A 16,670-nucleotide genomic window follows, 5' to 3' on the forward strand; every position below is an offset into this window, starting at 1 on the left:
GTCACCAACAGCTGGGTAAGGACAGGGAACAAAACACAGTCTAACAGAGAGCGATCTTAGAGAAGGTGACAAAAACAATTAGTTTTTAGGAACAGCTGGACTATTTTCTGGTAAAAGAAATAAATTATTTCTCAAGATAAAGAAAATACCCCCTCCTTTAAGACCAAGGGCTTCCCAGTAAATTCTACATCTCACCACAAAGCTGCTCCCTGTAACAGGCATCTCGAGACATACGGCATGCAAAAGGACAGACTGTCAGGAAAGCCTGCAGGTCAGCTGACAGCAGGAAGGTGAGGGAGACCTGCCTGAAATTAGTTCATTAAGAACTGATTAAGAAGCTTTTTCCTCATTTACACCATTTGCAGAAACATTTGTGGTATTGTGTTTGGATGCTGTGACTACTTTCAGTTGGCACTTTGTCCTTTGACCTGAGCTAGGGGTGACTTCAAGATAACAGGTTAAACACAAAATAAGCCTCTCTCAAAGCTGCTGCAGTCCATAAAGTGAGGTAAAACACCTCTTACCTTCCTGGTTACCACATCACAGGGTAATCCACGAAACCAGCAGCTGAACATGCCTGCGCAGGAACTCTGCAGCCGGGGAGCAGGGCTGAAGCAGTCCGGCCCTGAGGCATCATGCCAGAGCCCCCGAGTCCCTCGCTGTGTTGTCACATCAGCACCAAAACCTCATCCTCCTGGTAACTGCTGCTGGATTCTACACGTGCAGAACCCAAGACAACAGCACTTCAAACCTGACTGTGGACCTCTGATGTTATCACTATAGTAAATAATAAAGAAGTGCAAATGAGGATAATAATATTGCTTGTTTTACATGCAGAAGGTCAAGGAGCATGAATTAGTTACTCTCCTGTGTAGGCCACTGCTGGCTGTCTGACGGGGAAGAACAGACTACAAAGGACACTGCTTCCTCTCTCCGAGAAGCAGAGACACGTGGTGCTGTGATTCTGCCTCGTCTCTTCCACATGCGTGCTAACAGCCAAGGAACGCGTAGGAGAAAATAATCAACTACTGTCTGGAGATAAGCAACATATTATTTCTCCTGGGAGCAAGCAGGGGAACTGGGACACAACAGCTGTTTTCAGTCGCACAATTTCTGCCTTGGACTGTTCCTGCAACATACGCTGCCCTACTACGGCTTGAAAGGAATAGCCCATATTTATAAATACAGAGAGATATGTAGATATCTGTGGCTATGTGCATGTGTGTACCTGGCTGTACTGAAAAAGTAAGAAGAAAATATTCTTCCCACATACATTAATGCAAAAGTAAGGACAAAATATCCTTCCCACATACACTTAGTTCTAAGGGTGCCTGCTAGAATATTTTTGTTTTAGAAAAAAGATTACTTGATCATTGGGTCATGTCCTTACTGCATTTAGCAGTATGGGAAAAAAAAAAAGTACGAATGCAAATGTAAGTCATAGAAAAAACAAGTATTTATTTGAATTTTTAAACAGTCCGGCAATTTCTCTTCTCCGTATAGAGCACATGAAATGGAAAAATATGTTATGAATGCAAATCCACTACAAGTGAATGTGTACGGAAAGAGAATTAAGATACTAAGTGAAGTCTAAAATATTTTTTCAACCAGAACAAGTGAAAAGTAATGTCCTGAAAAGTAAACACACTTACCTAAATCTGGTTTAATAGGTAAGTCAAATCCTCTAACCAGTGTATTTTTGTACATTGATCTAAAATTCATCCAGAAAACACTTGAAATGGTGCTTGAAACAACAGTTTTTCATAACAGACATTTTTTGAAACTTTGGCTAAAATATTCTGATGTGTACCTAAAAGACTAAGTGATACATTTAATAGCATTCAGTCATCATATAATTACGCCCAGTGTATATAGCAACCATTTAACAATGTAGCTAAGCCAATTTAGGACAATATGCTCATCCGCTAAGCTATTACAGCTTAGAATGACGTCCTTATCCACTTTAAAGTTCAACTTACCATTAATTGTTTAACACTAATAGAGTTCTGAATAAATACAGTCAATGAATTAGAATGCTACAGATAATTGTAATTAATGTTGCTGTGTGTAAAACTATTTTCATACACAGTAAGATAGCAAAGAAGATGGCTTTGCATTCTGCTAATGAAGTCTGAATTCTTCTATTTGAACAAAACTACTTACCACCACCATCTTAATCCAAATTAAAAAAAAAAGTTCAGATAAAAATTAAAAATTAACAAAGAACTTGTTTTACAGCAGAATTATTCTTACTGCTGTTAGTGAGCTCACAGCAAGTACATCTGCGTTGTAAGATTTTCCACATGTATATATACAAATGTGTATGTATACATAAACACACAACTTCTCAATAACCCTGATTTGTATCATTTTCCAGCTTCAATTTCCTGTCTGTTACTTCCCAAGCCTATGTTCTACCTATTTCTTTCCAGTTTCTATATTCAACTTGAATCTGGGGGAAAAACAAACAAACAAAAAAATCAAAGCCAAATAATACAAAGGATTTTCATCTTTATCTATCCGCCTGTATCTCTTGGTTATATAATCACAGCTGTAATTTCTAGCAAATGCAGACTCAATCAGATAACACAATAATGCTGGGGAAGATCTTTCAAAGCTGTGATCTGTTGTAGAATCAAACCGACCGTTTTGAAGCTTCAAAAAGTTTCCATCAAATGACCAGATGGAGATGCAATCGTTCAAATCTTCTACAGCAAAGATGAGTGTGGTTATACCTTGAAACATCAGCTTCTCAATCATTTATCTCATAAATACTGGAAAGAAAATTTGCAAGAGAAACTTTTTCTCATATGTTTCTCCAAAATTATGCATGAGTCTGTACTGAGATATGCCCTCTTTGGTCAACAGAGTACTTGTTTGTTTTCTGTTTTGTGGATAAAATCATTTTACATTTACTTTGCTAAAATTAAACTGTGAAGTTTCCTTGTATACCGCGAGAGCATAAGCATTTTTCTGCCTGCCAAATGTTCTGTTGACATCTGCATGTCAAGAAACATTGTGTGAGATTTTAAAAAACAGCTTACCACGTCAAATATGAAAGCTTTGGTCAAGATGTGCAATTTTACCCAAGTTTACCCAAGTTGTAAGCTAACTGAATTAAAGTTGAATTGCCTCTCCTGCATTATACCATATTATTTCATCCATAGAATTAAGGGGCAGAAGACTGAGGGGAGTCCCATGTGTCTAAGACTGAAACCCAGAATATAATGGTGGGTGCTGCTGTCACCTGCTTTGTTTTCTCATACTATTAACAAGTTTAAGGAGTGAAATGTTGCCACTGAATAGTCAAATAGAATAAAATTTTATGGTACATAATGAAGTTACTTGAAAACAGTAAGGCTTATGTGAATTCGAGTCACATAAGCAAAGATATCCTCCAATTAACTGTGAACTTGGTCGATAAAACCAGAAGCAGCATACCTCAAATGAATAGCTTCTAATGGATGTCTATAAAGCACAGACTATAATAGAAAACACTTTAGCATGGTATTCACAATTTCTAGCTATGGAAGGGTTGCAAGCTACCAAGAACTGGTTCAGATGCAGCCTTACTTCCTTTTAGCCCACAGGCTAATACACAGCTAACACTTGGCAAAGAATGCATGAGTGATGACTTAGCAGAAAAGAATCGAGCACTTAAAAAACATGAGTAGACCCAGCCTTTACTGTTCATACACAAACAGGCAAGTCCAATTTTCTTGTAGTTTTTTATTTAATACTGGATTTAATCCATTTTCCTCGGGTCAAGGCATTGCTGTTTTCCATATATTTAGATGCAACACCAGGTGTTTGAACACCTCTTGCTATGCATTCTGAAGAGTCCACATAAGGCTGCTCATCTCTGTTCAGCAGTGTAGAAATCAAAGCTGACTTTAAAAAATCCAATATTGCATTCTTTTTTTTTAAAGCATTATGAGATAGTCTCTTTGAGAACATATTTTATGTAAACTGTGAAAGAATGAAAGAAATCCATAGTACTTGCAGTTTGAATCACACACTGCATTCATATTCCTTCTAACTACTTCTTTCTCAACTTAAACACCTTTAACCAAGGTCCTAAACCACCCACCTTATATGACCAAGCTCCTCCAAAATTAGGTGCTTACCATGCAAATGTTAGATAGTACCTGCAAGTTGCTAGGATAAAGAAACACCGAATTTTCTCCAGACCTGTCAAAAGACATGACTGCAGGTGCAGTTAGGGTTCTAAGTCCACTCGTGGTATTTGCTACATATACCAAATCCTTTGTGAGAGAGAAAACCATAGCTATCTGGAAACCTGCACGTTCAGTTGTGGAAGGATATGAGACTGCAGCTAACTGGGCATCAGTATTTCAATTATAAGAACATGCAATAAATTGAAAGCCCACTCCCCAAAAATATGACAGTCAGAGTAATAGAATAAACCTCACTTCACCATAGCACAGACCTTGGAAAAGCCCAGAATTCGAAGTGACAGTAGATTGAGAACAAGTCTGAAAGTTGATAAACTGTTCAGGAAAGGTCTGTGACAACACGCTTTGGTTTAACACGTTCATCCAGAATACTTCCTATGTCTGATGTGAAATGCGTTAAGTGCATATCTAACCATCGTGTGTACTCTCTGCACTGACTGTTGTCAAAAGACAAGGTACCCACGTCCAGACAGATAGAAATATCAGAAACAGAAAGGCCATTGCATTTGCTCATGTTCTGTCAGCTTGTCACAGATTACAAAATGAAAAATCTCTTCTCAGGTATAAGGAACCCGCTCTTAATTTCTCATATAGGATACCCTACCAATAAAATGATGATGGACAGAACTACTGCCATCAAGTGAGAGGAGAAAACAGATGAGCCCGATAACAAGGCTAAGAATTCCTACACTTCTGATTCAGCATAATCCATTCACTTCGTACTTCATGTCACGGTTCCATTAGAGGGCTAGATCCCCAGCTGCAGCATGACAGCCGTTTCCCTTATGACAGGCATGTATTAGTAAGGCAGCAGAAACCAAATTAACGCGAATCGTGCTGTCGCGCAGAACTAAACAAAGCAGTTCTGCACCACCGGTGCGGGGCTCGTGCCGCACCAGCAGAAGGTACTACACAAGGACATTGTGCTATGCAGTTGGGCTTCTACATGCCTTGGTTGTTAGGAAGCAGTATGAACTAGATCTCAACAGACAAAAGCTCTGGAATCTTTTGCATCATAGTGAAGAAAAATCCCAGAGATTAGGACCACCATTCAGAGCCCCCAGTCCCATTACCTCCACGCTCTCACCTGCACTCCTGCCATTCTGCCTGGCCCCAAGAATTAAACAAACCTTGCATCAGCTATGAATTCGTAACCTTCCATGCAGCAGCTAGGCAATATACTAACTCCCTCTTTAACATCTTACCTCAGAAAGCTCCATGAGCATCACATAGAGCTATTAACACAACAGCTACTCCTTTCCAAACAAGATGCTAGATAACTTCAGTATTACCCACAACATAACCAAGGATTTAACAGTCATTGCCAAAAATAATCATTACGTTGAAGGTATATGAGAAATCTCTTAGAATAGGTTTTGCCCAAAAAATATATACTGTGAGAGTATAACAGAGAATCAAATTAGTAAGACAAATGTTTTAGAAAATGAGAAAGTAATAAAGCTTTAAGTGTCATTCTTTTCTCTGAAATAGTAAATTTAAGACCTGCAATCCCTATCATGTATGTATTTGCCTAGTTTTGTTACAGCAGTTAAATGCAGCCTAATGAGGTATACAGATTTTCTTCACAGCAGTTCTAACCTGCTTTACTTTTTTAAAAAATGAAATATTAAATAATATGCATTTGTAGTAAAATCATGCATTTTACTGTACTTTGAACTGCATTGGTTTTTTTGTTTTTTTTTTTGTTTTTTTGTTTTAATTATTATTTTGGAAATAATACATAACCCCTTCTCCAGTATGCTGAATGGAAGAGAATTTTTCAGATCTGTCATAGAAGCTTTTTAATATCGCATGAGGATTAGGATGTTAAAAATAAAAATAAAATAAAAAAATACAACCTGCATTTCTTTCCAATTTACAAACATAGATCCTAAAATGTTTAATAGTGAAAAAGTTCAGATACAATACGAATTACTTAATTCAATAATAATTCTCTAAGTTAAATACCTCCTGTTAACAAAAATGTGTTTCAGACTTTATCCTAGATCTTCACGGAACAAGTAAATCACACATTTAACTCCCCATGCTTACTTTTTGAAGGAAACAATATGTATACACGTATATCCTTCCAAAAGGTAAACCAAGTTATCTCAAGACAGGAACAAAGTAACAGCCTATATGGTGTTGTGCTTTCTTCAAAATAGATTCTGAGCAGCAAGGATTTCATGTGAGACTGTCTGCTGAGCCTTAACTTGAACTATTCATTTGTAGTCTTACCTTCACTTTAAATTACTGACACACAGGAATAGGCAGCTTCACTTTTTCTTTCAATACCCAACATTTTAGACTTTTTTTTTTTTAAAAAAAAAGTTTTATTCTGTGTTTACTTTCTATCACTCACGGAAACAATCAGTTATCTAATGCTTAATAGAATACCGTTGCTGCTAGCCTAACTAGGTCATAATAGGAATCAGTATGCTGTACAAAAAGTGTACTTTGCAGGTAGCTAATGGAAATTCACTTACGTATACTACAGTAGCATCACTAGCTGAGGACAAATAGATGAATGATTCACAAATGCAAATGAGAAAAAAATAATCTACAAAAAGAAAACATATTTGGGTTTTAGCCACAATTTAGCAATTTGTTACAAGATGTTCCAAGACAAGACACATTCCTTCCATTGCCCTTGTAAAGGCGTGTGAACTGTGTAGCAGATAAGCCCCATCCACTACCACAGATCAACGCCAAAGCTGCACCTCACAGAACATCCAACGCCCCAACAGCTAACGCTACTACAACACAAGCCAACTCCAAACTTACAAAATCGAACTTTTACACAAAAGTTAGGTATTTTTACATCACTAAGTTCTTGATTTAGTCATCTACAGTAAAGACAAAGTTGAAAATACAGACTAGGTCTAGAGTAATGTGTTCCCTCTGCAACATGCCACTGCGTTGTCTATGATGGCTATTGAACCACCAAGTACAAGTTAAACAGCAAAATGAGACTTCACACAGTTCTGCTTTACCTGTCAGGCTCAAGAACACCATCTCACCTACGATGTCTGAAAACTGAACTGGGCTTTGGCATTATACATCAAGCTAAACAGCATCAATTCTCTTCTGAAGGAGCCTAACAGACTAGGTCTGTTCTTCCAACAAATTCACTAAGATATGCCTAACGATCAGAGCTCTACCAGTGGTGGTAAAAGAGCCTGTTTAACAAAACCTGAATAAATACTGCCACATTTGACAGATTTTAAAGCTAACAATTCAGCAGCCATTTGCTATCTGACCTTCATTAGAATTTTTTTCGTTATCATGTTGCAAAATCTATTACATTACTGACTGAAGCTATTAGTCACTAGGAAGCCACAACCATGTTCCCCAAACTGGGGAATCATTATTACCATTAATTTCAAAGGAAAGCATTAAAAGAGAAATATTGAATATTTTACCCACTAATTCCACTGCAAATTATATTATAAAAGCAGACAGGCAGGTTATGCCAACCTGGATGATCGGTTATTTTTTCTGAACCCTTTTGTTTTCTAGGGAAAGCCTGAATAGTACCTAGGGCATCGGGGGATACCTCGATGCAACTCGGAGCTCCCGGTGGCTGCAGAGGGCACCTGTTTCCACATGTAAAAATCTTGGTACTGATGCAGTACAGGGAAACAAGGGAGAGGCAGGGCATTCCCTCACAAGGCTATTACAGCTTAAATCTTTTAGCTTACTTCATTTTGTATACATTTGAGGGACTACCATGAAGACTTTGCTCCTACTCACATGATTTCTTTATGATCTAAAGCATGATATACTTCTCTGTGCTTTTATTTCACATCAGGATCATTTACCAAATAAGAACGCTTTCATTTTCTTTACAAGGTATTTGATGTGGTCTCATTACCTATTCAGGTGATACTGCTATACCTAGGATACACTATGCCAGATCAATTGCCTGGAATATGCAAATAGTTATTAGTGCAAAATTTCAACTGCAGAGCTAGAAGGTTGCTATAGCACTTAGAGAACAGCTCAGCGAAATAGCTGTCTTATGCTCTTAGCCTTGTTCCATACATTAAGGGGAAAATAGTTGAACTAAAAACACAAAAGCCCCACCTTATAATCACAATGCTTATTGTATGCAAGTTCCAAAACCCTAAATGTGCATGCATGCACAACAACGTATCTGTATACACAAACTCCATCTCAAATAGCACACGAACCGCTAAAAAAGGTCTGGTTTTACCAGTCCTAGATCACCCAAGTTTTCAGTTGTCCTAACTCAACATAACAGGTCAGTAACTTCAAAAATACATTCAATTTCTATGATACGTAGTCAGAAAAAAAAATCGGTGTGTGATACAACTCTGTTCAGATTCATCTATTTCCATTAGTAAGTGCTAGCCCAGTACTTTGTAGGACAGCCCAGCTAGGAGAGATGCCCATAATGAAGTTTACTAGTTTGTCCCCTAACAGCAAGTCAGTATCAATGGCAATTCTATCAGTGTAGGCAGATGCTTGTCTAGTCTGTTCTGTAGTAACAGTCACAGTGAGGATTTCACAGCCTCCTCAGATAAAATATTTCAGTCCTTGACGACTGTTATAATTTGAAATAGATTTTTTCCCCCCTCTAATATCTAACCTCAGTCTCACTTGGTGAAACTGATCCAAGCCCCGAGGAAGTCCTAAATGAGAGCAGGGTTGTGCAAGGCGCACATGAAGCTATGGCAACTGTGAAAAAGAACAACTAACCTTTCTGGGCTGGAATTCCTGTCTGGCAAAGAGAAAGCAGAAGGATGAGAAGTTCCGAGGAGGAAAAGCCCCTTGGAAAAGAACCTCAAACCTAAGACGAATAGAATTTAAAGCGTTGAAGAGCTAGCTAGCAACTGGGGAGCCCAGTTAATAGTTTGTATATGGCTACATTTTGTATGCAGTTACCATGACTTTGCCTCTATATGTCATGGCACTATAAAGAGAAGACAACATCGTCCTGGAAGCAAGCTTTAACTGTAACACACACACACGAAAGATGGACGATGAAGAAAAGGAACAAACAAATACACACAAAACAAAACCCAAAGTCTGTCTCCACTATCAGAGAGAAGCTTTTCTCTGCTAATAAAACTGTGCAAATTCATCTTGCAAGGTCTTGAATAACATACATACAACAGACATAGAGAACTCCATCAATAAATTGCCAAAGAAAACTCCAAGATAGAGCATATTCAGGTTTCCCAATGATAAGCTTCCCATGGAGATACTGCATTCTGTGTACTGTTTTCTTGAAACATGATTAATGGATTGAGTCATATGAGAACACTGAAATAGTCCTTGCCAGGTTTGTTTCAGGCATAAGAGCAGCTCTTGGTATTCCAAAGCTTCAGCTTTAGCCAACACAGAACTTTAGAGGTGGTGAGGAAATGGAAACCAAGAAGACACGGAGCATGCCATCCAGATTTTAGTGCTCCTACCCATCTAGGAGAAGCAGACATGCTCCCACATTACACCACTGGTCACCCTGAAGTACATCTACCCTGCTCACTGCTTCTCAGAAGATTTCAATCTTGCAGGAGTTTAAAAAGAATTGCTGAACTGGGCACCCATTATTCTACTGAACCTGAGCCTGGGTAATTGAAAGAAGAATATGGTCCCATCATGTGCTAAAAGGAATCGGTGGGCAGGTCACCTAGCTTCCACATAGTTCAAACATAATATAGCTATTTTAGTTGTTTTAGAAGACTCTTGACCACGGTCAGAGTAATCACAAAGGGAAAAGATAGCTTCTATAATAAAGCTGTTTATCTGAAATTAAAAATTGGATTACTTTTTTTCCCCCTCCTACACTACTGGAACCTCATCCAACTTCTGTCACCTTTCAAAACACTTTCTAATTGAAACATTTTCATTAAAAAAAAAAAAAACACACAACAAAAACGACAGCATAAGGTGCACAATTAGCAAACCTAAAGACAAGCATCTTTCCACAAAATTGATACATTTCAGGCAGTAAATTCAATTCCCAAACAAATATACAACAGCAGGTCAGGAAGGAAAGCACAGCTGTTAAACTGAGTGAGTGAAGACTAACCAGCAGACTTTTGTCCGCTGCTAAGAGGCAACAGACCTGGATCCTAATCCACAGAACCATAACAGCCCTTTTTCTAAGTGGAGAATAAACCCATTTTTCCATGCATTAACTAATTCTGCATCTTTGCTTTCCTTGTTTAAAAAAAAAAAAAAAAGTGTGCTTTCTCTGTTACAGAAAGCTATTACAGTTTTACTGTGTGAGCAAACAGATATGTTAAATAACTGCTAAGTAGAGAAGATGAATAATAGCTCTATGGACTTCCACAGTAATCAAAGTGGAAATAAACATTCATTTATAACATTCTGCTTTTACCTATAATCTACCAGTAATAGACTCAAACAAGATTCCATAAACAATGGAATAAATGGCAGCAAGTATTCATACAACTTCTGACAACAAGATAATTAGTCGACAACAAACATTAAACTAGACCTGCAAAAATTCCCATCAACGTCATCGCTGAGGAGAGCAGGGCAGGGAAGAAAGGTGGAGAGGAGAAACAAGAGTACCATCCAGCCAAGGAGATTCCTTTTTGGGTCACGGCATAAACTTGATAAATTCACCAGCCAACAAAGAAAACATTATTTTAAACAATACAGTGTTGCCTACCATGACTTCTAACATGAGCAGACCTGTTCTTAATAAATCCATGGATTTATAAATCAAAATGCTCATGGACTGAGTGAACCAAGTCACATCACCCCTGCTCAAGAGGCTTGCAATGCATCTGCGCCATCAGTAAGCTTACAGCAGGCAAGTGAGGTGAGAAGACCACAGCAAGGAAAAATCTTGATCTGCACTACACTTACTGGGCCCAGGAAACAAACCACAGTAGCATGCTTCTTCCAGCCTGCCATGCTTGCAAGTTGAATTTTTTGTTTGTTTGTTTTTTGTTTTTCAAGCAAGACAAAACATAGAGTAACACACAGCTGCTCTTTTACTACCACGAAAGTCCATGGTTTTCCTTCCATTTGCACCGCCTGAATGGTATACAGCAATCTTAATCCAAGTAGTAAGCATTACTGCTTTAACCTCCGTCATTGCTTGTGCAATGTGTGCTGCCAGGCCCCATCTTTTTTTCCTGTTCTTTAAGCAAGAAAAGCACTTTGAAACAATGGAAACTTGCCTCCCTACCCAGGTAAAAAAAAAAAAAAAAGTAGTTTGCATAAGCAAGGTTTGATCCAAAGTCACTGCAATCATTGAGACATCCACTACCTTCAGCTGCCACAAATTCCAGCTTATATATAAGTGTTTGTTGCTGCTTATTTGGAAAACAAAACTTGTTAGCTATAAATGATAGTGGGCCATAATACTAGCACAGCAGAACCTAAGTACTAAACAGCACTTCATTAGCAAAATTAAAGTGACATCTAATCATCTTTAAAGTTTCCTTCTTTAAAAGACATCAATTAATTTAAACTGCAAATGGATGACGGGGAAATCATGTTCTAGCAGAGCTTGCCTTAAGCAGGTGATCCTTCCTCGCACACAGGCATCTGAAGACCAACAGGACAGTAATGACTGTTTAAAGGATCAGACCACGAAATTCAGACCTAGCTATTCCAGGCTTTACCATCTTCCTATCTTTGCAAATTTAAAGAAACTCCTGCTCTACAATTCATAAGGATAAGTTGTTTTCTTGGAAATTGACTCAAGATTTTTAAAATACTAACCAGGTTTCAGCTTTACTGGGGCTAATCCAGTCTAAGCACGCATAGGATTTATAACATTTCCTCCTAGGGGTCAGGTAATTTTCAATATTCAGAAGCAGTCAGGTATCTAGGGTTTGATGGAAAACCTTTGGCAAACAAAGGTAGTACACAGCAGCAACCACGACAACTTTTGAAGAGTTCTAAACCCCACACCTCGTATCACTTCTCCTCCATAGAAAAAAGGGGAAATAGTAAGTATTGTGGTTGCCTCCTTTGCATGGCACCAGAGGGAAGAAGGGAATCACCATCTACACTGGAAGTATCAACAGCATCTGAGTTCTGACCTCCCCCAGGAAGACTGCTGAGGCGATGAGGATGTTCTCCCTACCCCTTGTGCAAAGAGGAAGGGCCATTCAGAAGCTGGCCTTAAACCAATTGGGGTACATTTATAAATTTTCACCTTGTAACATAAGCTAACATCAAGATCTCCAGAACTGGCAGCGTATAAATACCCCAGTACTTACCCAGCCAATTAAAGTGATGGGTAGAGAACGAGCATGAGGAAATGCTTAAGCTACTCTGTAAAAGAGTGATCTATTAACGGCTTGTATTTCAGCCCTTTTGAGAAACACAGGGGGAAGTGATTACTTCTCCTTTAAAGGAACAATGCAGGAAAAAGAAAGGCAATATAAGCCTGGAGGTAGCTGACAGAGAATGCCAGCTGAACTAGAGGAACCTATGGAGGCCCCTAGGACTGCTGGAAAGATGGAAGAAGAGTTCCCGTTAGGTAATTAGAGCTTCAACCGAAGAATAAATACTCCACAGGCAATCCACGGGTTCTTCTCACCTCTCACCACTTCTCTCCAGCAGTGACAGCTGCTTGTGAAAGTGAAAGGGAAGGGCTCTCTAATTCAACTCATTAGCTGGTAATCCTCACTGGTGGTGCAACAAGGAGCGCAGTACCAGGAGGAGCTGCCAGCCCCTCTGCCACCCCAGGGGCTCACCTTCAGAACAGAAATGGAGCCAAATGGCCCCAAATACCAGTTTGAAAGAGAAAATACACATCCCACAGCAGCTGAGGCAATATTCAGGTCACTTTTTTCTGCACTTGTCTCCTCCTCCCTCTTCTTCACACCCCAAAGGGGAAGAGATGGCTGTTGTGTAGCCAGGCTCCTGCTGCAGGAGGTGGCACCTTTCTCCAAAATGATCCCAGAAGCAGGAGGAAGAGAATGCTGGCACTCATCTACTGTGAATTCACTACCGCAGCTTTTTTTCATGACAGTAAGCTCGGTTACAACAGAAAGCATGCTGGTTATCAATGTCATGATCTGAAAGAGACTATTTCTCTCCTTCACCCATCTAAGATGAAACAAAGTACCATGAAGAGATTTCTACCCTCCAGTGGGCCTATTTTAGAAGGAATACTGAAATAATTGTGACTTTGATTCCCTAAAAAAATACTTCAGCGAGTTCTGCTGCACAGTGAGCCACTTAAGCATGGTCCTGAACATCTATGCAGTTTTCTGCAAAGGTATGTTCTGTGCAGTTTCACTGACATCATTTCTCAGCCCCAAGTAGGTTCCACAGAAGGGGTGACGATGTTGTGGTCATCCCTTACAGTGTGCAACCCTTAGCAAGTAGGAAAGCTGAAAGAAAGGCAACCATACAGCTTATTCTATATTCTGCAGCAGGGGCCACTGCTGTCAGCTAAGATTTGCGCTGGAATATTATGTACTTGGGTAGTGGTTAACAGAGCTGTGACCTCCAAACTCAGCACTGCACTAGAGACTCTCAGGCTGCTCTGTGCCCACAACAAGGAGCTGGAGGGAAAGGAAGGAGAAGACTTAGGTTAGTCTGTGCTGGGAGACCACTAAAGCCAGCTCGCTCCCCGCAAAAAAAGATTTAGTTCCTGTTGTGACCTATCTTATACACAAATCTTAGTTACTTTGATGCTTTTTAGATTACTAATAATCTACCTTACTGTCTACTTCTCATACATATTGTTTGGAAAGACTAAACCACTAAACATACACCATTTATGTCAGGTGCCTTATCTAAAATTCCTAGATTCAGATTTCTTTTTCCCAAGGATTTTCAACAGACACAGATGCACGATCAAGTCCAGAGGGACATTAAGAACCAATCATAAAGGCAGAAGGCCTACAGGAAATTTTGAGCATCTTATGTGTACCCGCTCATCTGTACACAGTCAACTTTCTTCAAAAATCTGGTCTCTACTGCTTCATTTCCCGCTTCCCTGAACAGCTTGACAGTGTTCCTTAGCTGATATTTAGGCCACGCTACCCTAACAGAAGTAACTGATCAAACCCGTGCACCACACACATCATCTGTATCCTAACTGCTGGCAGACGTTCACGTGTCACGTGAATGCTAACTAATTCATATTTTAGGCAGCTGTATATGTATAATACAAAAACCCAGACAAATCAAACTGTTCCGGCATTATTAAAATTAGAGATCCACTTTCATGGTACCGGTGTGTTTACTTACAGGAATACTTACAACTATCATGTTTCAACTCACTCAAATATTTAGACAAATCTTGGTTTATATAAGAAATTTCCCCTTGATTGGGAGCAATCTGCCCAAACCATTATTTTTCCTGTGTGATTCAGTAACAATGCTTTTGATTTTGGTGCCCAGTCAGCTACATTGAAGTGGAAGAGAAAACGATTTCCCCATCCCTGTATGGACTTACATTTTTTTTCAGGTTTTCATGCAACACTGGTATACCATCTCTCTATCATAAAAAGCACTGGCAATTATAAAAACATTTTCTGTGTCAAAACTATGTGGAAAAAAAGTTACAAAAAATGCCTAGAAAACACCCCCGAAGAGAAAATTCTGCATTACTGACCATACTCTTGCCAACTCCAGATGCGCAACGATTTTCTGGATGGCCCTAAGCAAAAAAAAAAACAAAACCAGATGCACCAAGAACCTGCATATACGTACACTTAAACCTGCCCTCTGTGTAAATATGAACTAACATGAGAAATTATTTTCTCTAAAAGCCTAATTATTCAGTAATGGTGCTCACCAAGGGAGGTATCTACAGATGACAGCAGGACTAGGCAAACAGCATGCACTGATGGACACCTTTAATGAAATTTGGTTTGGATTTTTTTTTATGTTCAGTATACTTACATTAAGCTGCATAGCACTTGTTATAATTTGGTTCAAAAATTAATTTAACGTAGCAAGCATGAAATGCTTAATATTCCTTTCTAGAAAGTACACAGTTTATTTACCATAATGCATTTAATATTTACGAATGCTACTTTATTTCAATTGCTGCAAAGCCAATGCCTCGTTTTTCCCCCAGAATCTGATTCCAATATAGTATTTCCTAGTACATTGGCAAGGTACATGCAGCAAGTAAAGCGAGCTTTATTTTCAAGATAAAGAATCTTTTCTCTAGTGTCACTGTTATATTTCATCATTAAGTATTCTGCCTTTCTAAATACCTGATATTTTTTTGCTTGAAAAAGGTATTTACTACCTTTTTAGCATGTCATACAATGTTGGAGCACACAATTGTGATAACTCTTACTTCAGAGTAGATAGCTGTATTTTAAATAAAGATTAGAAAAGCCACTAGACAATCTACACTTGCAAAATGATTTGGAAAAATCTGTTACTTATATTTAATAGAATATGTTACGTTTTACTATTTTTACGTGTGTTTATACATAAACCCTATCCTAGTATGGAACGATGACTTCAGAACAGAATTCGTGTAGTTTCCATGCATTTATGCATGCCTTTTTAAAGTTCAAATTTCCATGATATAGTTTACATGTAGTACAGTACAGACCGTTCAAAACCACAATTCAAACAGCACCAACACTCTTTACTTCAGCTTAGGAAAAATGACTTTCCTAAGCATTTTTCCCAACAAGTAAATAGATAGAGATTCTTACAGAGCTAACCATGGAAGCACATACATGGAGACGGCTGTTTGCCCTGCTACCCATGGGCAGCGATGTCCAGCACGGCTCGTGGCCTCCAGGTGCTGTGCTACATCCTGGAAGGCCTCACCTCATACCTGCACTAGAAGCTTCTCGGGGTCTTGCAGGCTCTGATTCAAAAAACAAACACTAGCTGATGTCCCTAGGACCACGGAAGCCTCGCATGAACACGTAAGCAGGAGAGGATGGTTCTGTACTTATCCCTTGCATGTTTACCACTTCCTCCAAGAAGCAGCATACCAGCAGAAGCCCGGGCACCACTCCTCACGTGTGCGGCTGCGGGTACAGCACTGGCTTTCAACCGTGGCCTCTCACCTACTTCACATAGGACCATCCACGAGGATTTTACATACAGGTGGTGTTTCCTTACTTTTAAGAAATCTTTCACTGATATGTTCATTAACTATTCTGATAGGCTAGCATATGCCTGCAAATGATCCCTCGTGCTTTCCTTGCCTGTGTCATCTGAAAAACAACAGATAAATCTGGAGACTTCAGACGAGTTGAAAGCACTGAAAGGGAGCTACAATATACCTGAAGCTCATACGAAAATCCTCCAAGAGCAACTGCTGGTGCATTCTAAACAATTTTAATACACATTTGTAAATCTAAAGGGTTACAGTTTCTGTTTTGGTTAACTGTACACATTTATATACCAAAGAAGTCCCTGAAGAACAAAACTGGAATGAAGAATATTATCGAGAAACAAAAAGGGTGATACCTTGTTCTTAATTTCGCCATACCACCTGGCCGGCATTCATAGATTAAAATG

At 39.0% G+C, this 16,670-nt stretch overlaps 1 protein-coding gene across 38 annotated transcripts in view; it reads right to left on the reverse strand.

Annotated features, from left to right (window-relative positions):
- The window catches only part of TENM2 (teneurin transmembrane protein 2), a 1,469,731-nt gene that overhangs the window by 648,737 nt on the left and 804,324 nt on the right, over nucleotides 1–16,670 (reverse strand). The window contains exon 1 of one of the 38 annotated variants that reach the window (XM_080555530.1): nucleotides 12,431–13,410. The exons of 36 other annotated variants lie outside the window; for them this stretch is intronic. The gene's annotated coding sequence lies outside the window, so the exon portion shown is untranslated. Of the gene's footprint in view, nucleotides 1–12,250; nucleotides 12,271–12,430; nucleotides 13,411–16,670 lie in introns of those variants that run through there. One more of the 38 variants, XM_080555533.1, reaches the window with a different exon arrangement.

The sequence above is a fragment of the Anser brachyrhynchus genome (assembly GCF_964034855.1).
Source record: "Anser brachyrhynchus genome assembly, chromosome: 14".
In the NCBI taxonomy this organism is placed as follows: domain Eukaryota; kingdom Metazoa; phylum Chordata; class Aves; order Anseriformes; family Anatidae; genus Anser; species Anser brachyrhynchus.